General features: G+C 39.7%; 1 protein-coding gene and 1 long non-coding RNA gene across 15 annotated transcripts in view; one reads left to right on the plus strand and one right to left on the minus strand.

Annotated features, from left to right (window-relative positions):
- The first annotated feature begins 1,632 nt into the window (after positions 1-1,632).
- Positions 1,633-25,737, plus strand: part of LOC310721244 (adhesion G protein-coupled receptor L3) — a 306,925-nt gene continuing 282,820 nt past the window's right edge. For 12 of the 14 annotated variants that reach the window (XM_083532672.1, XM_083532676.1, XM_083532673.1 and 9 more), the window contains exon 1: positions 1,633-2,458. The gene's annotated coding sequence lies outside the window, so the exon portion shown is untranslated. The remainder of the gene's footprint in view (positions 2,459-25,737) is intronic. The other 2 variants (XM_083532669.1, XM_083532681.1) reach the window with 1 other exon arrangement.
- Positions 10,072-11,796, minus strand: LOC310721610. Its single transcript, XR_014532144.1, has 3 exons — positions 11,603-11,796; positions 10,393-10,476; positions 10,072-10,196 (listed from the first exon to the last, which is right to left on the minus strand). It is a non-coding gene; the product is annotated as an uncharacterized lncRNA (long non-coding RNA).

The raw sequence follows: 25,737 nt of genomic DNA on the forward strand, positions 1-25,737 counted from the left end.
AGGAACCAAATTTAAAAGGGGAACCCATCCTCATTTGGGTGATATCAAGAGTGTGATTATAGTCTTTTAAACAATACAGAACACTGGAGAGTGAGAACTAACATGAGTATTGTATGAATGAGAATTCACCAGCACTAATTCATATTCGAACAGCATGGTGTGATAGATTCGTATTCTTATCCTGAAGAAATAACTTGTTTTTGGTCTATTATACAGTAAGTAAAAGCGTCTTCTGATGCAAAAATGTGACTGTTTGGTTAAAAAAAACTCTCCATCACCACAATAGAATAGGTCTTTTAATATTTGTTCCTGTCACTCAGGCAATAACTATGTGTAGACTGGAACATGTTGAAAGCTGTGAAACAATAAATGCTTCCTTGCTTTAAAACACCTGCCTAAGTGACTGATAGGCTTAATAATTCAACAAGGAGCTGACTTAAATGTGCTGGAGCAGTAAAACCAGTAAAGTGTGCAGAGGAAACAGGACTGGACTGAATCCCAGTGCACAAAAATGACAGACATCAACATCTTCTGGCTGGAAGATCTATGCAGTAATTAACTGCTATTTAATATTGCATATCATATCTGGGAAATAGTGTGTGTGTGTGTGTGTGTGTGTGTGTGTGTGTGTGTGTGTGTGTGTGTGTGTGTGTGTGTGTGTGTGTGTGTGTGTGTGTGAGAGAGAGAGCTGATCATGACTGCTAGGTGGAGCTCGAACACTGCTGCAATCTCAAGTTCTCCTCATCCTCCTTGTGTTTTAAACAGGGTTGCCAGATTGGCTAAATTGGTTTCCTCTTTCCAATATTTTGTTATGAGGACACATTAGGTAGTGCCTAAGGCCTAATAAGGAAATATGTTGCATTTATATAAAGTGCTATTCTTAAGTAAGCACAGATGCAATTATTTGTGTACAAACAGACTAAAAAGGGATTATTATTATTATACTATATTAAGTCCGCACAATTTGCTATTTGAAAAGTGGCCCCCGATAACGTCCTGAAAATACATGGGGCCCTGAAACTCCATTCAGTGGATGATCCTGTCTAAAATATCCAGACTTCCTGGAATTAGCTTCTGATCAATATCCTCTACAATTCTAACAAGAATGAACAAACAAACGAACGAATGAAAAATGAGTGAATAAATGAATGAATGAATTCATTGATGAATGATTGGATGTAAATCTAAAGCTGTGAAACATATACATAAGAAATATTAATTGCTTATTTAACGTGAAGACGCCATTGTCAGATATAACACAGCACATCGTTTTGCAGAATATAAACACATTAAAAAATGAATAGAGGAATGTATAGTTTATTATATAATGATGTTGAAAGAAAACCTGATGACCCCAGGAGCATCAACAATGGCGTATTAAAGAGCATTGCAGCATTGCAGGATTGAAACTGAATCTTCAGGAACAGACTTGATGATTGCTGTTGATAAAACACACACCCACACACACGGTTTTAGGAGAGTCCTTTTAAAATGTCTACTGCTTAAATAAAAACTGAACAGGGGAAAAAAAGTCCAAAGAATTTATGATGGCTTGTTGGATTACCTGACTTTGGAAACATCTGGCAACCCTGCCCAGCTCAGCTCATTCCCGCAGTCCGCTCGCGCTGAGACTTCACTGATCTGCGCGTGTGTTTCCGCGGAGCCGCGCGCGCACAGACGCACGAGTGTTCCTGGAGCTGCTTTATGTCACGGCGTTGTTTTTGATTTTTGATTTATTTATTATTAGTATTATTATTAATATTAAATCCGTCCGATTTATTTTTGTTGTTGTTGTGCATGCACTCAACGGAAAAAAGGAAAACCTGAGGACACCGGACGAAGCCGCTGCTTCTTCATTGAGTCTGCAGGGAAGGAGCGCGCGCGATGCGGCCGCGCCGCCGGAGACACGGTGAGCGAGCCGGGGATATGTGCGCGTGATAGAGAAAAACAAGGAAACAAACAAACAAACAACTGGGATTGTTTTTTTTTTTCACGTGCATTTTGTTAACTCAAATACTCCGTTTTTTTTTACACATTGGACTTGCGGCGCTTGGAGACAAACCCGAAGGTGCAGGAACGCGCGGTTTTGGGTTCAATATACGTATTTTCCGCGCTCACCTGGGTACTGAATTTATTGTGCAAAAAAGAAAAATATAAACAATTCACATATTAACACGTTTTCCCTAACGATCCTATCATTCATTTCTGCGCGCTCGAGCCGTGGAAGTTGATCGTGGGGCGCGCGCGCGCTGTAATCATTAATCAGTGGTTAAAGGTTTGGGAAAAGAAAGAAAAAAAAACCTTCGAGCAGATGAGAGAACCTCACGGAACAGACTGAACGCACCAAGTGGGGTTTTTTTTTTGGACCACCATCTATCCATTCATCCATCCATCCATCCATCCAGAGTCCATCCACCTGAGCAGTCTGTATATCAATATATATAGAGAGAAATATAAGGTAGGATGAATCGAGCTTGGTGAAATTGAAATGTATTGATCACATGCATTAAAATGATTAGATTGGAATTTAAAAGGTGCTCTGTATGTGTGTGTGTGTGTGTGTGTGTGTGTGTGTGTGTGTGTGTGTGTGTGTGTTTGTGTGTGTTGGTCTGATTGGTTAGTTAGAAGCAGCAGTACATTTTTCTGGAGTCAATGAGGATCAATGATTCATGTGATGAATGGGAGGAATGCTGATGAGTGTCATGTCAAGTGTTTTACTACAGTAAATGCAAGCGTGCATGCACGGAAATCTGGGCTGAAATGAAACGTAAGGTTTGGTTGTCATTGTTGGAGCACATTTTGGTGACCAAACGAATCAAAGGTAAAACATTGGGAGGTTTGTGTGTGTGTGTGTTTTGTTATGCATGACAGAATGGACGCTCGAGCGCAGCTGCTCTATAACGAGAGATGGACAGATCAGACCAGCGATGATCATTTTTTTCATAATCTCATTGACTGTCATTCTCCCAGTAAAACGAATGCATTCAGCGGTCAATCGTTCATGCGTTCGTCTTGAGAAATCGCCTCATTCAGGAGGCCAGGGTTGATGTTGATGTGGAGCCTGTCCTGGGAATATTCACTGCAAGGTTGGAACGTCATGCGAGTCCAAAGCCAAACGAAGCAAACGTTGATTTTGAGATAAATCTCGCTCATGATTGGACAGATTGGATTTATACAGCAGCGTGTTTTTTTGTTATAAAAAAAGGGCAGGGGTAAAATCATAGACGAGGATTGCTTCCTAGAACATTTTTAGAATATGAAAATAATTGCAAACAGGATGCTTGGAACTCTGTGTGCCTGTGCTGTGACATTTTTGAATCAGAATTGAGGTGCATCACTACGTGGTATGATTACACACACTTCCTCACTCTGATTAGGTTCCTAACACTTTATAAAGCGTGAGTTGATTCTACAGGTACAAACATTCAAGGTTTGGCGTTACAACACGTTCGTTTTAGGCATTAATCATTTTTTTATCACTTTTTTTTTTTGATAAACTGCATCTATAACATATCTCATCATACCCATAACAATAAATAAAATTTTCGTCTGATTTTATTCACTCAACAAACTCTTCCCACTTAGACAGAATGATGTCATGTCATATATTCCTGGTATGTGTCATCATGATATACACCTCAATTTCCTTACTAGAGTGGAAGGAACGTATTCTCATTTCTATTTTATAATTCAAAGGAAATTTCCCCAACATTTATTGTTGAAAAAAATCTTTTTTTAGAGCAAAAACGAGTGAATATTTCATTTAGTAGTATTTTCTCAAAAAGACAATAATAATTATTGAATAATAATTTTAAAAATTCCAATAAAAATCTTTTTGGAAATAAAAAAAATGTTATCGGAATATTTTTGGATTATTGTTTAAGAATTATTATTCAATAATAATCCAAAAAAATTCGGATGACATTTTTTTCCAATGAAAAAAAGTCCAAAAATTCAAAACAAAGCAAAAACATTGGTATGAATTCCTCTGTGGTGTCTTGCTTTAATTAAATAGTTGTTATGTTCAACAAAAGATTACAAACTAGCATGTCCAGTATCTAACGTCGCTCAATTAAATCCGAGTGGCATCCTGTGTTTTGGTCCAGAATGCTCATTAAGCACTTTCTGCTATTATATGAGGAGACCTGGCTAATAGCAAAAAACGCTTCTCCGTCATGAATATGTGTGTAAACCTGTATCAGATGTGATGCTAGTTCTAAAAAATGCAAGAAAAGTTGACCAGAAGTATTGATTGTCAACCACTGCACTACTCATAGTATTTATAACTATCATTTCTGGCGCTTGGCGTACGTGATTGTGGGTAGGGGTCATTACAAGACTCCCCTCCTGCTTCTAATAACTTGTCCACCGTTTCTCAGCCAGTACCAGATTCCATGCAATAGACAATAATATGTTTAGGTGCATATGGGTGTGTGTGTGTGTGTGTGTGTGTGTGTGTGTGTGTGTGCCCTTATATTGCATAGAGAGCAGTTGACCTCGGCCCTTCTGCATCAAGTGAATAGCTGTTGAGTGTTTAGCTGTTAATGCCTCTCTAAATGACCAGAGAACCTCGGCAGTTACCTCAGCAGTTAACAAACCATTAACCCAGACCTTATCGGAGGGTCCTGGGAAGGAGGTGTGCTGCCTTTTTGGAACAGCAGTGGAAGAAAAAGGGCAAAGGAGTAAGTTGTGCTTGGATGAGTGTAGCAATTTTATTGCTCCTCAAGCTTAGATGAAAGTAAAAAGAAAAGACAACACATACCTTCGTGCATTTATAGTGTTCATTTATTCATCCTTAGTAACTGCCTGGTCAGGTTAATGGTGGTTTAAAAATAGCTAAAGCAATACATGTGCAAAACATCAGTTTGAGAACAGTTGGGAACTTTGATTTAGCTGAAGTTGAGGAACTGCCTGAGCTTGAATTCATGACAATTCTGATATATTTCTACCTGTTTTATTCCAAGGTTCATATCTAATTTAAAAAGAGACCCACTCTACTCTGGGTTCAAATAAAGATATAGATACTGACATTTGGAGCATAAACAGATACAGTGTCATTGTGTTACACCGGGACTACAGGAGTTCTAGACGCTTCATAATAACTCTATGTAAGTGAATCTGCTTTAAATATAAACCTCACAATGACTTCCCTCCTAATCAGCCATGTCATACTATTTTTTTTATCCTGATTTCCTGCAGTTTTTCATGAGGAAAATTGATCTCCTCTGCTGGACTTTTGACCCCATCTGGTCGAGGATTAAATCAGAGGGGCTGCACTAATCGATGATTACCGGGTTGGGGAGGGGCTTATCTGCACTGATGATGTTTGAAGATCGGGAAGTGTCACACTGTGGCTAAAGTGCAATGAACAGATTGTGCTCAATGGATTGCCAAGAACGCCTCTCATCATAAACCACCCCACTAATACTCAGTGTATATATATATATATATATAATATATATATATATATATATATATATATAGTATTGTTGTCAGCTGAATTATTCCGTCTCTTGCTTTGCCTGCCATTGCACTCAGGGTTGCAAAGATCCCTGAGGTACTTATGATGAATTTTTAAGGTTCTGCCACGTCTTTAGTGTGTTTGCATTCCCCCCCTCCTGCTACATGATTTAGCTCTTCTTACATTAGCTGGTGTTTGGTTTCTCCCCTAATGAGGCCGATTTATAACCGCGCAGGTTAATTCGATAGCCCTCAGACATCGAGCTCTGTGATTCGTTAAGCCCGTTCCGACTACTTCCATATGGAACAATGTCATTGGCTTTCATGCTGTTCCTGGTTTTAGCTCCCCGAAGACCTCTTCATTCGTTCAAGTAGATCTTTTACGGCCATTAGATTTCTGAAAGGTGTTACAGGATAAAACGAGGCATGCCGCTTCTCCATTAGCTCTGTCGGATTTAGCGCAATTACAACGGACCTTTGAGATTTTGACTTGGCAGACAGATGACAATGAAAACACGGTAAAATAAGAAGTTTTCCATGTCACATGATGGTACAATGAAGATCATCTAACCATTGACCTGCGGTATCATTTACATTTTACCATTACTTAATTTTTTGTTGCTGTGTTGTAAGTTATTTTTAATACTATGTCACCCTACCGGTGGTTTTTAAATGAGAATAAGTGCTGAGATTTTAGGGAAAAAAATTCTGACACTATCAGCGGTTTGTCATTGGCTCTTTTTCTGCATCGTGGCACTAAATCTTCTAAGACCGCCAATTTTAACTTTTTTACAACATGCAGTTTCTGTCCGGAACAGCAAAATCAAGCAGGAATAAAAAAAAAAAAACGGTAAAGTGTTAAAAAAGCTTAACTCTAGAGAGCTTTAGTGTGTCTCAGAGCTAAGAGGGAGAAGAGTGCTCTTGTGTTATTTTACTAATTCAGCATGAGGCGGATTCTCAAAATAACAGAGCGTTTGCCTTGGGGGGTGGAGAAATCGGTCAGTGTTTCTCCTGAGAAACTTGATTTAATAAAGCAGTTGTTCTCTATATGTTGTAATGAGACAGAAATGCAGTCGTCTGCTCTCCCACTTTTCAAAAGTAAACCTGATCTTGGGTCAGCTCTTCTGGTTCTACAAGGAACATACGCGTAGGGTAAATTCAGGGCTGAGGTCAGTTAATACTGTATATAAATTTAATCAGCTCAAGGCCATGGCAGGCTTTGGTATAAAGATAAAACTCTTTGAAGACAAAGATGCACAGATACACAGGAACTCAAATGTGGTTTTCCTGTGCACAATTCCTGAGTGCAATTATAAGGAAAAAACTATGTTGCATGGCCACATAACAAGACTTCAGTTATCCAGAACAAGCAGTGAACCATCTTCCTTACAAATCCTGTCTGGTGGTGAAATAAAACTAAATAAAATTAGAAAGAAATCTGGTTTTGCGTGGATTTTAGCTTCCTTTTTTTTTTCAAAGGAGCCAACCCAAACAATGGGACCATGCACTTTTTTCCCCCCAGTTTGCCATCCCACAGCATGACCCTTGTTCTTAAATCCATTTCAAATTAAAAAGTCCTGGCTCCCAGCTGGAGCGAATAAGGTCGTTAGCGAGAGACATACAGCTATTGTCATGCAGCATATCTCCGTCAGATACAGTTTTGAGGAGGAGAGCAAGTGAAGGCCAACTTCCCAAAATAAACATCTCCTTTCAGGAGGGAATTGAACTCGTTTGCCTCACGTACTCGCCAAGTGCCGATATGAGAGCGAACACCTGGTTGGAAGAACAAATCTTGTGATTAGAAGCGGTGAAGTGACATTTAATTGTGAAGCTCACCAATCGTGTGTGCCCACCCACAACAACGCAACACTGTTCAATTAAGCTGTTCAGGATCATCCATTAAGTCAAATTAGTGCAAGGCTATAATTAGCCACAGCGAGGATCGTGGCGAAGGTGAACAAAAAGACGAATATAACTCCATATCATTGTGAGCTTCTGAACAGAATCAGACACAGAAGATTGCAAGTCAGTTATCATGCTAGTTTGTTTTAACATGTATTGCTAAGTTGCTAAAAATACCAGAGATCTATGACGACTTTTTTTGTCAGGAGAAATGGCTTTGTTTATGAGTTTTAACAGGTAATTTGGTTTGACTGCAAATGGTGTCAGCTGCTCTGGCATTCGATATAGCCATTTTCTAGCTTCGCCATCCACATACATTCTGTTTAATTAACTAAATGAATTGCTTGCCCAGGAAACCGATTACAAAGGAAAGAGGCGCCTACAGCACCTGGTACAACAAATTGGTTGCGTGTGTATGTTTGCACCCAGACATTTCCGTTCGTTTTTTTTGTACACGTTTTTTAGCTGCTAACGTCTATTTTATGTGTTTGTGCCAACTTGGATTTGTAAAGGATTCATTGGTCACAAGTTGACTCCTAGCTCCTCAGACATGAATAAAAAATATGATTCTATCAGCATTCTTTGCTTGAGCCTGCTGGAGTACACAGCATCAGTTCTGATATATACCATCTGCATGAGCCTGCACAACAATCCATCTCATTTTGTATCTGCCTCTGTCTCTCGGCCAAGAATCGGTACGATCAGTAAGGTGACATCAGTGAGCCCTCAAGGGCTTGTATGTGACAGGAAATATAGAGAACGTGCTTGTGTGTGAGCGTTTTTCCGACCCAGAGTGACAAGTCAAGCATCTATTTTGCCTGGAACGAAATCACTGCATCGCATTTCTTTAATGCATTAGGGCCGGCTTGGCGAAGGAGTAGAGCCTATAGTGGGAGCAGCTGCATCTTGTCTGAGACAGTAGTCTCGAGTGGAGATGAATTTTAGATTGACGCTTGGCAAACACACATAAACTTCCACAAGCAAACTCTCTGGCTTAAATAGCTTTTTGGCTGAGCTTTGTTTTCCCAGGTCAAGTCTGGATCACTTTTTAAGTATACAACAGAAAGATTAAGAAACCAAACAATCCAGGAAAGTTTTGATAATTACCCCTAGGACAAATAGGATGAGCTGAGAGCGCTGTGTTTATGTTGGCATCAAGGCTTACTTTTTTTCATAGAGCGGAGCTGTTAATGTGGGCAGTTGAGCCAAGGCTAAAGTAGCATTGTTTTCTGCTACTCTGTAGGTCAGAAAGCCATTTTTGATTTATTTCATTTTTTTTTTTTGTCGGAAGCAAGGTTTTGTTTTGGTTTCATGTTGAATGCTTTAGGCACTATGCTTCCTTACTTAACAAAAGAAGTTAGAAAGACAGTTGAGCCTATAAGAGGTTCAGCCAAAGCCAAAAAAAGCCAAAGCACCAGGAGGTCCTTGAAATATTTCTCTTGGTTGAGTCATGCTGTCATCTTTTCTCTCTGTTGTTGAAGAGGAGGTAGGATGGAGGGATATGGCACAGTAATGCAGAAAATGCCATGGTGTGCAAGCTCCCGGATGAAAAGAAAGGCTTCCTTTCTAACCCTGCTTTTGTGTGAGGTGTGAACTCCGGCGCTGGCGCTCCATAATGAAGAGGATTAAGTGAATCAATTCCAGCTCTGCTCTCTCATCACCCGTCCGCCCCCAATTACGCCAAGTTGTGCGGTTCGGCCCAACGCTGCACTGCCAAATAGGGATTTACCCCTCAGCTGGGGGGTGTTAGTGCAAAAGGCCGACGGCTGATATCATGGAGATGCCTGGGCTTCAGCTCGGGCCTACTGGGCATGCTCCAGCCACAGCTAGGCAAACAATGAGTCAGCCTTTCATTTCTTCGACTTTCAGTGATATTGGAAGGGTTTGGAGGATATGAAGGTGCCCATATGGGCTGCTCTGGGCCAAGCTTTTTGCTTTCTTTTCTATTCATTTTTTGCACAATAGACTGTGTTTAGGTAGCTATTTCCCAATCTTTATTCTTTGTAGGCTTAGGTTTTTACGATTTTTTTTAAAGCTTTGATTGAGAGCATAGTGACAGAACAACCACAGATTATATTTTTTACTTATTGCTAATTGTTAACTAAAAGCAGAATTCTGTGTTAAAATATTTTGTATTTATTCTTAATGAAAATCCTCACACGATTCTAAAGCTTGTGGCCAGAAAAGTGCCCGGATTGATCCTAGCCTTTTGTTTGTACTGATATTAACTAACACCTGACAAGTTGAATCAGGAAGACTAGATTAACTGTAGTGTATTAGATGGCAGAGAAATGGCATCCAGCTAGACTGGGATTAGGAACCACTGGGTTCAGATGTTTTAGCCATCTGGCTATATCTGCAGGCTCAGGCATGATCCGATCTGGGACTCTTCCCACCATCCAGAAGGTGCTTCTGGGTGGAACAGTGCCCATCTGGGCTGCTTTGAGAACCGTTTTTGTGTTTTTGCTTCTATAAGGATATAGCTACATTATTATACTGCAAGCATAATGTTATTTTGTACCTTTAGTATTAATGTGAATATGGTATGTAATGCACATTGAAGAATTTAATAATTAATATTTATTAATAAATAATTAATAATAATAATGAATAAAACAAATATTTAAATTCTACAGTTCCCAATATCAAGGAACTGTAGAATTTATTCATTTAATTCCAAGAATGTAGGGAGAAATTGGTTAGAATGGTCACAAACTTGTCAGAATGATACAAAGGTTATTGATTAGTCTGATGAAGACTCTTCGATAAGATAAAGGGGCTTGTTTTTGTGTTAACAATTGCCTGGAAACAGCATCTTCAAGCTCTCCCTGAGCCTGGTAAATAGACAGGATAGGTTTAACTCACAACAACTGTAATTTATGCTTCCAATTCCAATAAGAGCTCAAGAGGGCATGATGTACAAGCAGTTTGCCAAAACGAAGACACCATGGAAAAAAAACACACGCACGCACACACACAGTCAGCAGATCCACTTCTCAGACCCATGTGTTTAATCGAAGAAATACTCACACTCTCCCTAATGTGCCCCACGTTTCCTCTGTCTTCCCACATCGTTAGCGTAGCCCGCGGGGTCAAACCACTTATGCGCTGCCACTGCATACAATCACAAGCATAGCAACAATAAGCGCAACCCGAAGCAGGGTCAATGTTTTTTTTCTTATTGAACTCAAACAGCAATATTTCCGTTACTATAACTAAAGCGAATTGCAGAATTTATCTGCGTGAAATAAAGACACGGTACTTGTCAGATGAATCAACTCAAACATTTTCTCTCTTTGCTTAGAAATGCATGCGAAGGTCTGTGGGCTTGATGAGTCTGTTGTTTTAATTTTTTACTACAAACGTTGAGTCCAAGTGAAGTGTTTGCACGTTTTAATTCACTCTTCAATGGGCTGACCTGCAGGAAATACAGCACAGCGGGGGCCTCGTCCTCCCCAGAGTTGCACTGTCACTGACTGAGCGAAATGCCATTTATCTTAGCTTGTCACACCTTGACTCGTGGATTGCTAAACAGTATGACTCGTGGGATAAATGACAGGTGAGAAACACAATAGCGAGCCTTTAACCGAGCCAGAAGGAGGTCGAGAATACGTTAGTAGAGAATTAGCGTCTAAATGCGGACGTATGCACACTGTATAATAGTAGTTCTAGTTTGGCGAAACATTGCTTTTTGACTTGTGCAATATTTTTCATTCTGGCAAGGATTTGCGTTAAGTCCAGCACACCCGGCAATTAATCTATTTTATTATTTTTTTGGCAATATAAATGCAATCAAGAATCTGGAACTGTAACAAGTAGGGAGTAAAGTCAGAAACAAAGGACAGGTGCAGAAGAGAATATTTATTGCAGATATTTAGCTAGTGTAGTGCATTTTTTAAACATTAATGCAAAAATACTAATCATTGGGCTTAACATGAAACAGGTGATCACAACCAAGTAACAAATTGAAACAAAACAGGCATGGAGACATGTTTAGAACAGAAATCAAAACAAATGTGTTCATGGTGCTCACTATGGGAAATATTCGCATGAAAGGAAAAAGGATTGGCAAGTTTAAATGTCTAAACAATGACATGGAATAAATCATCAAATAAATAAATCACGCTGTGCTTTGTGGCGATATCAGCAATGAGGAATTCATCGGTGCAAAACGATTTGTATTTTTACTCCTAAAATCAAGTGCTTGCTTTAAATAGACACATTTCCAAAGCTCACTCACCCCACTCAAGATCTACATTCAAGTACATATCCTGGCTATCCCCAAAGTCCCCACTACACCGTTCTTTTCAGTAATCCGAACGAGCCACCACATAATCAGCTTCTCAGCACAAATTTCAGTACACAATCTCTGTGCCTAATTAACATGATCTCTTAATATTCAATCTCTAACTCGAGTCTATGAATAATTTTGGATTTTTACTGTCATTACAATAGCAGAACTGTAAAAGGAGAACTCTTGTGTGTGTGTGCGCATTATAAACTGTGTGTGTGTGTTTGTGTGTGGGAGAGATCCGGGACACAATGCTTCATTGATACTGCGGAAAAACAGCGATGCCTTAGCCAACAGTTCATTTAACATAGTTCTTCACTCTCCAGCCTGAAGAGTTGCTCACACCCAGCCAAGCCCCACGATTACAAGCCACCTAATAAAGCAGTTGTAGTGACCCATGCCTGCATTACTTCCAGTGACATTTAGCAGCCTTGTACTCACAAAAAAATGCGCAGAAATGAAAATTTGGCACGCCCGTAGGTGGCCATGCCAGTTCAACTCCACATAATGGACAGATAAGAGTTGGCGAGGCTGCACCCGTGCCAATTTCGGAGTTTATTACGGATAGTTGATCTAAATTAAAGCATTTACTGACAGAAATTGAATTGGCTTATAGAGTTCCGGCTAAGCTGCCCCGCACTACAGGCACAGTCCAGCTGCGGCATAGTTACCGTCTTGCTTCTGAGCCATCCTGGCACTTTGATCATCTAAGCTACAGCTTTATTTATGTTTTAGCCAGGGTTCGGAGAGAGCAAAATGATTTTTTCCAGGGCCTTAGTGAAGTTAATTTATGCCCCATTTGGAAAGCGGGTTCAGGCATGAATATATAATGCAGAAGCGCACCTGCAACAGAATGCTAATTGCCCTGCATACACACACGCCAACGTTGCTAGGAAAACCTTTTTTTTTTTTGCCGCTAATTGGACTTCAGTCGCCACTACACTGTGTTTGGTGCTGGAGCTTGGAAATTTAAATGTCACAGCGCTGCGCACTTACACATCCACGGTGCTAAACACACCTTGTGACGTTGAGGATATCTAAAGGTAAATGTCACCAGGTTTATAATACCATCTGGTACACTCCAGGTCATATTTTCTGCTAAAATGTAATGTGTCAACAGCTAAAATAACTCTTTATTCATTGTTCTTTGATACTCAGCATGAAATCTTTTTAATCGCTTCCATTTCTATACTGTTTTACCGACTGGTATATTTACAGAGTTGAGCGAAGACTGGTCGATTCAAATAATAGCAACACGCTATTACATGTCCTCGGCACTCTTCATTCCAAGGTTTCAGATGAATCAAGTAACTACCATGTAAAGAAAAAAATGTCTCACAGCACACAGTTCTCTCCAGTTACAGCAAGAAGAGTGTTGAGGTCAGCTCTACTGCTCCCAAGAGCGCCTTATCTTTGGCATGCTAAAGATTCCAGCCCATTTTGATTCTCTTATTTCATCATTTAGCCACTTAAACAAAGTGCATCCACATAAATAAAACACTGCGGCGCTCTGATATCTCTCAGCAATATTCGGCGGCGTTCTTTAACTATGGTATTGTGTCCACTCTGTTCACTGTTCTAAAGTGCAAATGGTTAAAGTTTGTGCTTGAATGTTGCTCTATGAGCTATAAATAAGGAATTTGTTCCTTGTGTATGAAACCTTTTGACCCAAAAATTGCACTTAGCAGTTAGAACTTTGGGGTGTTCTTCAAGCTTATAAGAGACACCAAGTGCTAAAAATGAATGACTGCAAAAGAAAACTATGAATAAAAGCCCTGCCCCAAATCTTGCCTTTGCATTTTAAAAGGTAGTTTCTTTCTTTCTTTCTTTCTTTCTTTCTTTCTTTCTTTCTTTCTTTCTTTCTTTCTTTCTTTCTTTCTTTCTTTCTTTCTTTCTTTCTTTCTTTCTCTTTTCTTACTTTACCCACTTCATTACTGACATTTAATCTGAGATGCTTCTCCGCCTGCAGCATTTTTCCCCTGTATCCCTCTTGGCTTAGTGACTTAGGCTCAATTGATTTTCCCCCAATCGATAGTGCGAAGTTGGAATTAACAGGAAAGTGAGCGCCGTGTCCCGCAGGATCGGAGCAGTCAGCGGGACTGATGGATCTGCCTACAGCAGCCGCTACGCACACAAGAGGAAGGTGTATCTGAATTCAATCCATCATCGGACACATACGGCCAATGATCTCCGAAGCAGCTTAAATCGCCAACCAATAATCTCCATCACAAAATCCTCGTCTCTCCTCCTGGCCAATAACACTATATCCCTCGCCACTTTCCTGGCCTTCCAACAAGGCTTGGATTGATAGAGGAGCTTGGCATGGCAGCCCGTTAAGACTATGACACACGTCTCTCTCTCACCTTGAACTTAATTGACTCTTTCTCTGAGCTTGCTCTTGGAATTTGCTGACGCCCAAGGTTTATGTCCATCACAGGAGAAAAGGGCCGGTGTTGACGGCGAAGCAAATCCTCTTGTGGCGTGCCGCAAATGAATTTGGCTGTCATATGTTCACGAAGGGTTACAAAAAGGTAAAGACAGCTCTGATTGAACCAGGAAGTAAGCGACAGTTTGATATGTCAAAGAAAAGTGTTGATCGATGTCCTAGTGTTGAAGCGATTTGAACGAAATTTAAGCGTAAAATAGCAAATCGTATGAACGTAGTCCACCGAGTTGGGGACCCCATTTGTCTTCGCTAGTTTGCTTGTCAGCTTGCTGACAGTCATAAATGCCCCATGAGCAGTTCTGATAAAGCAGACATAGAGCTCTTACTCATCTCTCAATGTCCCTGAGCTCAAAAAGAGAGACACACAGAAAGGCAAAATAGAGAGACAAGTGCAGAAAGAAAAACGCTCGACGTGGTCCCAGAGAGCAGCGAATGCTTTTTTGTCACACGTCCCTAATGTTTCATTGTCCCAAACATCATGGGGATTGTCATGTAACCACCGCGAAGAGGGCCGTCTGTGTCAGGTAACCAGGGTGATGTGGACCTTCAGTGTCAGGTTGCTCAGTGATTCGGTCTCAGGATTTTTTCCCCCCGGCGATAAGGCATCCTTGCAGGGTCCCTCTGGCAACAGACGGTAATCAGTCATGATGCTCTGAAGGCTGCTGGCTCAGGTCTGTAATGAGCAGGCAGGGAGCTGGGCAGCCCCTTGTAATGCAGGCAGGACCCTTCTTAAGTGAGAGAAGGACCCATTTTTTTTATTTACAGTCAGAGAATTTCAATGTTTTTGCCACTATTTGAACTTATTCTGTCTTGGCACTATTAAATACAGCTTTGTGCTAAGCTGGTCAGCTGGTTAGTCACTAAGCTAGCTGATTTAAACATAATTCCGACGAATATTGTATGTTTTGAGAAGTTTGACTAGTATTAAATAAATAAAAAAAATTCAACAGACCAGACAGTCATATTTCAGAAATCCCACTTTGAAAAATATAAGCTAGTTTGCTAGCCTTTATCTAGCTGTTTGAGATAGCTGGAAACATGAGGGGTTCTGGCCTTTTTTTTTCCAAATTGAACTTGAATGAGCTTCGGCCTGGCTCGGGTCAGAAACAAGCAAACAGGGAGCTGGGCAGCTTGTTGTAATGCAGGCGGGAGCTTTCTAATGGAAGCACTAGGCCCTTTTCTTTCCTTTACAATCAGTGGAGCATTTCAGAAAAGAGAAACCAGGACGTGGGCGTGTGTGGGGTGGGTAAGATGGTGAGATTCTCTAATCATGTTTTGTGTGGCGTAAGTGCATGATTACTGTGGTTGAGACAGGAGAGGTGTATCATCGTGGATTGCGCTGCACCTCGGGAGCGTGGATCACAACAATCCACGTGGTGAGCTGATGCTGATAACCAGTATCTCGTTACTGTTTAATGTTCAACATTTCCAACAAAAAACTCTTTCTTCAACACCGGATCATTCCTCTCCCTCCTGTCTTCTCTTATTGAGTGACTCGGTAGGGTGACTGGTGCCATATTGCATTCATTCATCACGAGCCTGACAGGGTGTCAGCAGGGTGCTCGTCCTCTGTCTTGCAGGATCAAAATGCAGACTCTCCACTAAAACCCAGGAAATATTATGAAAAGTTATTCCTGAGTGGTTGCAGGTGTAGGAGGACAAGAGGGGAAAAAAGTATTCTCATTACTCATGACGTAGCTTCATATAGGCTAACAGTGTATTAGGTTATCACAGTTTGAAGAAGTAAATCTTTGAAAATTTCATATTTCTATTTTACTTTAAAGCGTCTGTGCCTATAGTTAAAAGAAATAAACGGTACAAATATAATTCAATTGAGTGTTTGTTAAAATCAGAGATACTCAAATATAATCCTCATAGATAAGGCAGCAATTAAGCATGGAGATATGAATTAGCTACTAATGCATGGCATGGTAATGTAGGCCTCCTGCTAGATTGGTATGCAGGTCAGTATTTTTCCCATTTACCGTACAATAAAGGATTTCTATAAATTGTTTAAAACAAGGATTAAACATTGCATCTAAGCTTAGATTGTCAATAAATTGCCTCACTGACTTGATTTGTAATATGAAGCAAAATTGATATTAATTTATTAAACTCGTTCTTGCTTTTTTTTTTTTTTTTAATTTATGCAGTATTTTGTATTACAAAAATCCTGGATAAATATGCAATATTCATAAATATTTTACATTGTAGTGTTTTTTTTAACTCTAAATACACAGCATATTTTTTTTACTACAACACCAAATTTAGCTACTAAGCAAGTGAGCTATCTAAACACTTCGCTAGCTGATTTAATTCTTGCTAAACAAAATTCGGCTAAATAGTATTTTTCAGCTTGTAAAATTCAAATATAAAGTCAAATTTAAGATTTCCAAAATCCCACTTTAAGAAATGTAAGCTTGTACCCTAGCCTTTAACTATCTGACTAGCTGTTTGTGATGGCTAAGTACATGAGGGCGGTCTGGCATTTATATAAGAAAATAAATATACAGTAACATCCAGAAGCATTCCAATTTTATTAGTTTGTATTTTTTTAAAAAGCCATTCAGACAAAAATCTTTTCAAACCCGCCTTTTACCAGCTCGATATTACCACAGTACAAAGAAGCCATCAGTTAGCACTGACTAGGCTTTTCATTCTTCTCTTTTCTATTCCTTGAAATGAAAAATGCACCTTCTGTGAGAATTGGAATATTTTAACAACTTTTTTTTCCCCCAAAAAGAACTTTGGTGAACATGCTTTGGCACGTGTTCATCCTCGCACAAATGAGTTGTGTAAAGAGTTTCTTGAGTGTGATACAAGGGTGTTAGCGATGACAAGGTGGAGCGAGATGTGAAAGTGTCGCGGGTTGATCAGTCGTGCTTGTTTTAACGTGAACTTGAGATCGAAATGCTCCTTTCGTGAAGGGATAAACCAGCTGCAGAAATATTTGCAAGCTGAAAGAGTTATTTCAGTGGTAATACATAGCAACTTTTTTTTTTTTGCCCGCGAATGTTAGCCATGCATGTGTAACGAGTGTCTCACATGCGATGATGGGTGCGAGCGCCGTTCGGAAGTGTGAGCGCGATTAGTAAAATGGCGCTGGCTGATCTCGATTGCTCCTTGTCATTCCCACATTTAGCGGCAGACAGTTGGAGCTCAGCGGGAGAGGAGCAGCGTCTCACCTCCTCCACATGCTAAATGTCAGGAAATAAAAGCGCTCCAGTGCTCCAACAGATCATCCTCTTATCGCTAACGTGCTGTTGCTTTCAAGTCCGCCTGTTCTCTAAGAGCTCACATCGAATAATATAGAAAAGTTTCTACTACCAAAGCAATATATATATATAAAGTGATTAGAAATGGGACAGGGATGTTAACGTTGATGCAATATTCATACGCATGTTATACTATATTGTTCTGAATAACAGGTGCAATAGGTTTAGCTTTTTTCTGGCTTAAGAGTTACGGTGCATATTATGACAGCTGTGCTGACATTATAAAAACTGTTTAGAGCATTAGGAAGAAATGAGGAAATTAGATGCAAGGCACAAACGATCAGGCTAATGATACAAAGACGAATCAGCTACACTTGGGTAATTACAAAAGATCTAGAAAAAAACTAATCTTTTAGATGGATACTTTTAGTCTTTCTGAGCGTTTTAATGAGATCCCCAAAGTTGATGGACTCCTAATTCAGCTGCCTTAGAGGGCAACCTTAGGTGTTTTTGTTATTACTTTACTTAATAGAGACATTTACTAAGCCTCTTTAATAGGAACAATCCAGCACCTGCTGATTCATGCATAAAATAATGAAGATTATATTCTATATGGACAAAAGTATTGGGATGCCTGATATTGCCTGCCATATGTGGTTCTTCACTAAACTGTTACCACACAGTTCACTTGAACTTGGAAAGCCAAACCTGTTCTAGCATGGCGAAGCTCCGTGATGATATGGCTTACATGGTTTGGAGAGGAAGATCTTGCCTGCTATAGCGCTCTGCTCTAAATCCTACTGAACAACTTTGAGATGAATTGGAACACTGACTGCACCCCAGTCCTCCTCAAATCACCTACATCAGTACCTGACTTTACTAACATCCTTTTGGCTGAACACAAATTTCTTCTAGCACACTCCAAAATCTAGTGGAACATCTTCCCAGAAGAGTGGAGGCAATTATAAGAGCAAACTTTGACTAAATAAGGAATGCGAGGCTGGAAAAGCACATGCTATAGTTATGACCAGGTGTCCACAAACTTTAAGCAATATAGTGTTGATCAGGAGCTAATGATCAGCTGTCATGTAGTGCATGGAATATACGATTGTGGAGACAGATGCAAGTGCGTAGTAAGAATGTTTTATGAAATAATAAGCGTCAACGTCCAAAACAGCAGGTAAACGTAGACATGTGAAACAGCTATTGGCAATAAGTGATGGGCAAACAATACGAGGATGAGGCAAGAATGAGAAATAAGAAACCAAAACAAAATCAAAACCAGGGCAAGTTACTTCACATAAGTATACACAGACACAAAAAGGTAGGTAAACACAAACTAATCAAAGGGTCAATCCAAAACAGCTGTAAACACTCAAGGCACATGAGGAAAACGGCAAATCACAAGACAGGAGCGTGAAAAGTGCACTACAGCCACCTCACAACAGCAAACACAAAAATTGGGAAAATGTGATTTCAGTGACTGAGAAATTTCCCAAACAACAGTCTATAAGGTTAAACTGAATGGTGCATAAAACAAAAAACATCCAGTGAGCAGCAGTTCAGTGCTCTAAAACAATTATTGTGGAAAATGGCCACTTGGTTAAGCTATCAGGAGAGCTGCAGGACATCTCTTTACATCTACAATGAGCCGAAAAGTCATTCAGAATGTTAAACCTTGAGGTGGGTAAATATTTGCTGATGATTTTGTCTGTCATTTTTCCCATGAGCAAAATCTTGACCTGATTTTTTTTACCTGATTTCACGCGCTGTAACGACACTATATGATTGCTTAATTTACTACTTCATTCATAGAATTTTTGTGTGCATGAGCAAGTTTGCAAATGGCTTCGAGGTTTATAATTTCAAAGTTTATTCCTGATATTTTCTCTTGATTTGGCTTGCTTAACCATGTGGGACCAAAAATCAGTTCCTAGAAAGATTGTGTGATCAGGCCTTATGATTATGCGGCTTTCTTTTTTGGCTGATTATTTAATTTTTAATATCTTCATTACATGCTTCATGCGACTCCTGAAATTATAATAATTGAACTTGTAGTGTTGAATATCACAAGCACCTTTTCGAGACAGTACAATTCATAATACAGCATTAGAAAGATTTGCATGGCAATACAGTAACTTTCTGGCAAATACGTTTTTTCTTTAACAGTAAGACGACACTTATTGTGCAAAAAAAATTTTTTTTCATTATTTTGGTTGTTAGTAAATCAGGAGCAGACATTACCCTGAGGCAGCAAGGCTACTGCTGTGCCACAATTATCAAGTACATCTTGTTCCATAAATATGAATGAAATATTATTTGCTGTTCTTATTATTTCACCAATTGATTTTTCATCATGAACATTTTGCAGTCATATTATGATCACATATTCCTTAATTAAGGTTGTTTTTTTCTTTTATGAGCGATAGTTCTGGCAATTTTTTGGCGTCTAATCTTTGATGCCACACTATATTCATTAGCCGTTTTACCAGAGCAGCCTTCAGATATGTCAGTTATACAGCTGAGCAAGTGAGGGTTAAGGGCCATTCTCAAGGGCCCAAAAATGGCAGTTTAGTGGTGCTGGGATTTGAACCCATGACCTTTCCATCAAAAGTCCACCTCCACTGAGCTGCCACCTTCAGATGAACCACCTTTTACACTGATACACTTTAAATTTAGATTACTGTCAATAATCACTGTCATATCCATACCTTTCCCTTTGTCTAATTATTGTGTATATATTTTATTGTGTATGTGTATATACACTATATTGCCAAAAGTATTGGGTCACCTGGTCATAAGTATGATATATGATTTTTGAGCATTGCATTCCACATTTAGTCCCAATTTGCTCTTATAATTCCCTCCACTCTTCTGGGAAGATGTTTCACTAGTTTTTGGTGTGTGGCTTATGGATATTTGTCTTCATCAGCCACGAGGGTGTTAGGAAAGGCAGGTACTGATGTAGGTGAGGAGGCCTGGTGTGCAGGCCACTCAAGATCTTCCTTTTCAAAGCATGTAAACCAGATCTTCAATTAGCTCAATTTGTGCACAGGGGCATTGCCATGCTGGAAAAGGTTTGGGTTTCCAAGTTCAAGTAAATTCAAAATTGTATTATAGTGCATCTAAAGACGTCCTGTACAATTGAGTGCTTCCAGCTTTGTGTTAACAGTTTGGAAAAGAACCACAGACACACACACACACATATATATATATATATATATATATATATATATATATATATTTTTTTTTTTTTTTTTGATTCTATTTTTATTACATGTTGGACAGTTGTAAAAATCATTTCACTACATTTGGTACTCTGCATGAACGTGTATGTGACAAATTGAGTTGAGATGATGCTTCAACACCCATTTCCATCTCTAAGTGTTCCCTAAGACTTGTTCAATGCAGATGCTACAAAAAGTGTTAAAGAAAATCTGCTGGAGGGCCGAATCATTTTACTTAGGTAAGCGCTCCGTCTTCTGCACTTACAACTCGCTCAGTAAAGATTTTTTCAGCTATAAATATTTAAAGACAAGATTTATTCCTATTCCTAATCATGGTAGAATTTAGTACAACTTCCATGACATTAGTAAAGTGATTTTATGGTATCTTGAATAACTTGTACTCAGCAATCACAGTTCTGGAGAAGGTAGCAGAGGGGGCAGAGTGGTGTTAACATTTTAGACACTAGGTGAGAATGCTGTTATTAATTGTAAAAACTTTGGCGAAACTCTTCAGGCGTTTACATCGGCGTTTGGAGGTTGCCGTGGCGACGTTTAAGGATTTGCAGTGGATTGTGATTTCGCTCCATCAGATTTTGATGTGTAACAGCCCACAGAAAATGTATGTAGTATGGTGCCATTTGCCTTTTTTATGCCATTGACATGGAGTTGGTGTTTATTTTCCCCCCCAAGCCTTAATGTAGTGGCTAATATTAATAGCTAAAGTTTAAAGTCCACTAAACATTTTATTCCTTTCCTTTGTAACAGCTGGTGGTTGTTAAGCCTTGCGTTGATGATCATGTATTTTGAAAGTTTTAATAAATAGTTACCGCAGCAGCTGTTTTTTTACTTGACTTACCTTAAACAGGTTCAAAGTCTTGTGTTTTAACTTTCTGCATGCCCCCCTGCTGTGTGCTTTTGAACACATTCGCATTCATTGTAGCGACTCACCCGTGTGCTTATGCCTTTCATGTGACACAGCAAAAGGGTCTGATCGCATCATACACGCGCGGATAGCGGGTGCACGAGTGTGCACAAGTGTCTTAAACGTCTCCTTTTTTGTGTTCAGAAAAGCCTAGTTAGTGTCAACCCTCTGCTCGTGTGTGCACGTGTGTGGGCTTTAAGCTCGAGCGTGCGCTGTGATGAGCGCAGCTGGCTGGCTCCGGCTCTAATTATGTTCGGGTAGGATTAATTGGGGCACCAGCTTGGATCCAGCCCACATCCAGGTAATTTAAAGATTTTACCCCCCCCCCCCCCTCTTTTGGTGCTGAGCGCACCATGACTCTCAATATTTGTGTAAAAAGATTAATCATGCTAATCTGAGTGCCGCACTGGTCCCTTTTCATAGGTTTTAAAAGAACAAGTGCAAAATGGAATAATTCATAAATAGGTCAGCACATCAGAGAGCTTCGTTTCGGTAGTGACTTCTTAAGACGTAATAAAAAAGAAAAAATGTGCCGTGATTGCTGTATTTAACAGCGTTTTTTTTAAAGGAAAGAAATCTATCCTGTACGAATTATATAATAATCTTCAGCACCTAATAACGAAGCATGATTTTAACATGGGATTTTTTCCATGTAAACCTCTTTCAGCACCATATTGGCATATTGTCATTTTCAGCGTTGGACATTAAAGAAGTAAATGTAATTTGTTACTGTGCTTAAGTAGCTAAAGTATTCCCTTTGGGAAAGACTTTTACTTTAACTTCACTGCATTTCAAAGTTAAATTTTACTCAACCAAATTTTGTGAATTCAGTCGTTCCTTTTTTATTCGAGTGGATAAAAACTGAACCGGTCAAACACGCAGCAAGACACCGATCAGGGTCGAGCGCGCACGCCCTGTTTCGAACTCGTTTTGATTGATGCTCAGTGGTATCTACTTAACACAAACATACAGTTCAGCAGCAGTTCAACAGCATACAGAACATTTTGAGAGGAATAAATGATGGAAGAACCTCCTGACTCGAACTCGCCACAACACCCGTGTTCTTATTTGCACGATTTTTTTTTAAGGAGTTGAAAACAAGGTTTTGGGCTCATGATCATTTTTCGTAAAAATGTATTAGTGTGTGACTCAATATGAGTAACATTTGAGTATTTTCACATAAAATGAGTTAAGCAAAGGAACATTATAGCTGTAATAAATCATAGTACTTTGGATACTTAAGCATTTGAAGAGAAATACTTTGTACTTTACCTCAAGTGAAAGCACTTTTACTGGAGTGATATTTTACCTACTGTTTCTCTACTTTAACTACTTTGTTTGTGAACTTCGTCCATTACTGGCCACCTACACGTTTTCCGTACCACATCATTTCCTTTATCTAAGGACCTAAGGACACTGATGCAGCAGCACTTTAGTCTTTTAGTTTGTTTAGCTCTCTCTTCTGTACACTCTGCTCAAACAGATCATCCAGTGTTTCAAATTTTAATGCAAATATTACTCGTTTTCTAGCCTTTTCTTTTAATAAAGAAAAATGCCCTGTATAATCGTTCTAATGTATAACCATCTAAATCGTTCGTCTTATAGCTGCATGTAACAAATATAGTGTAGATGCCAAAACAACCTTTTGATATCCAGCCTTTTGTGGTTATCTATCCCACTCCAATCCAATATAAGTATATCCCGTTCAGCTCGAACTCCTCAGATATTTCATCCCTGCGGCTTTTCCTCCACTGACCTGCTTACACCGTGCATTACTGTATTCTTTCTCCACTGATCCGGAGTAATGGATCTTATGGGCGGAGGTGGTCAATAACCCGTCCAGCCATATAATCAGCAATAGCGGGCGCATAGTGTGACACGGCGAAGACTATGCGGCTCGCCTTTTTACGTGTTTAGAGGATGACTTTGAGTCGGCCGTCTCTGCGGCAGAAATCTCAATTCGGGAAGGTGTTCGGAGAGCGCTTTTAATTGTGCCATCACTAAAGGATGAAATTGAGCAGGAACGAAGTGCTTTTGGTGCATCGATTTCTTCTCCCCAGCTCAGAGCGAAGACGTGTGTGTTTTTGGTAGGGTAGGTGTTTGGATGGGGGTGAGATAGATAAAGAGCGTACAAATGTGAATAGGATGCCTGTGGGGTTTTTAAAGGAACGCTTTCTTTTTTTTTTTTTTTTTTTTACAATTTTTAAGTGGTATTATTTCTGTTCAGAATACAAGTGAATGTCCGAAGAGATTGAAATATAGATTTTTCTTACATTCTGTTCTAACAGTGCTCATTGTAAATGGCTGTGCATTCCAGCAAATTTCTGTACATAAACCTCAACCACAAGCGACATATCAAAGCCTTTATTCAAATCACAATTCCAGAAATATAACAGCAATAAAAAGGCCTCTTTGTGCCAAATTGGATGCTTCTTTATTGCAACCCTAAATTGACTTGCACCACCATCTGTGAACGACTGTGGCGATCGGGCTGTATAACTGGATGTTACTATGGTGACAGGTGTGTGATTGACGTGCAGCGATGAACCTTGTGGCAGCTCGACGGCTGCGCAGCCCCAAGGTTGCCATAGCAATGAAAGATGTCTTTCCCACTTTCCTCTGATGATGGGGAGACGGACCAAGGAGACGTCCTGCCGTGTTTTTAAGGAGTCTCCCATTTGGGGTTTTTGGGTTCTTGGCAGACGTGAGTGGTTTCTCATTTCACGTTTGGGGACAACCATCTGTCTTCAGCCTCCTCATTTCTCCTGGTCCTGTTATTCTCGCAGCTCATACACAATTTATAAACAACCCCCCCCCCACTTGCCTTCAGAATGTGCTACCAGGACTTCTGACCTTCATCTCAACAGATCCATGTTCTCTCCGGTCCTTCAGGAGTTATCTGTTGGAATGAAAATCTTGTACAACCTCATGCTGTACACCTACACACACAGACAACCACACACACATAGTGCTGAGTGGTGTTTAAGTTGAGCGCAGCTTCTCAAAAACACCAGTAAACCTGCAGTATAGGACAATCTCAGGGTAGCAGAAGCCTGAGGACTCTGGATGGAGAGGAGGAAGCAGTAGCGCCGGTCCACTGCGGGTGGATTGTCTTTAGCTGAATGCCAATTATGCAGGCAGGCCAGGTTCTCGGCTACAAAAAAGCCCCAGATGCATTGCTATGCAGACCCCGTTCCCTTTCAAAGCACAGAGAATCCACAGCTGAGAGTAATAGAGAGTAAGAGAGAGAGAGATACAGGGAAAGAAGGAAATAGCTACTGCACTGCGCTACATGAACAACACGCTGCCGTTTGTTTTGATTAAAACTGACGCCCAAAGCTCAAATCAGTTGTGTTTTCTCCCCTCCTCACCATTATATCTCTATGCTGGAGTACTTTTTACAGACTGTTGCATTGGCACATTAAACATGCTGTTTGTTGTTTCAGCTCAGAATGTTTCTGCTCCTCAGGGGGTTAGCTTATCTGTCATGCAGTTTAGCTCTCGGGTAATAAACATAAAAGCAAGAGATATTTCATATTTAATACGTTTACCTAGAGCAGGATGCTTTCACTGTCTAGCAAACATAATAATGTATAATCCAGTGTATACAGTGCAGTTGTTTAACAGTGTGAAATGTAGTGAGTTAGCATGTTTTTTTAGTCAACGATACAGGATTTAGCCTGATTAGTCTGATTCTATACTATATATGAAATGTCCATTACTTAACTTTAATCAATAGCCATAGGCCAAAAAAAGAGATTTTGTATTTGGTTTTGTTGTGTAATAGCATTTCATGTTAGCATGTTTCACTAACCCCACATGAGACAGATGAGGTTTAAAAAATGAAGTAATCATAAATGCATTTCTGTCTAATGAATACTTTAAAAAAAAAAAAAAAAACCTTAGCAGTTTACTAATCTGACTGGTAAATAAAATGTTAAGTCTGTAAAGAGTGTAATGTTCCCAGTAAGCTACATAAAATAAAAATTTGCATGAGGGGGGCTGCTAGAGAACCAAGAGGTTGCTCCTGTTTAAAAGAAAATGGAGTTGCTAAACTACAGACAGTTGTTTTTTTATACCCTTGAACCGGTTTTGTTACAGTAATTATTTTCTAATTCATGTTTTGATCTACTTAAATGATGTGCAGGGTCTTCATTTAGTTGACCACTGCTGACTGATCTCTGTGAAAGACACTGGTCAGGGTTTATCACAACAGTTAACCCCTTGGATAAATTGGTAGGTCCAGACTGCGCTTCCATATCCATATTCCTTTT

The sequence above is a fragment of the Silurus aristotelis genome (assembly GCF_946808225.1).
Source record: "Silurus aristotelis genome assembly, chromosome: 27".
NCBI lineage: Eukaryota > Metazoa > Chordata > Actinopteri > Siluriformes > Siluridae > Silurus > Silurus aristotelis.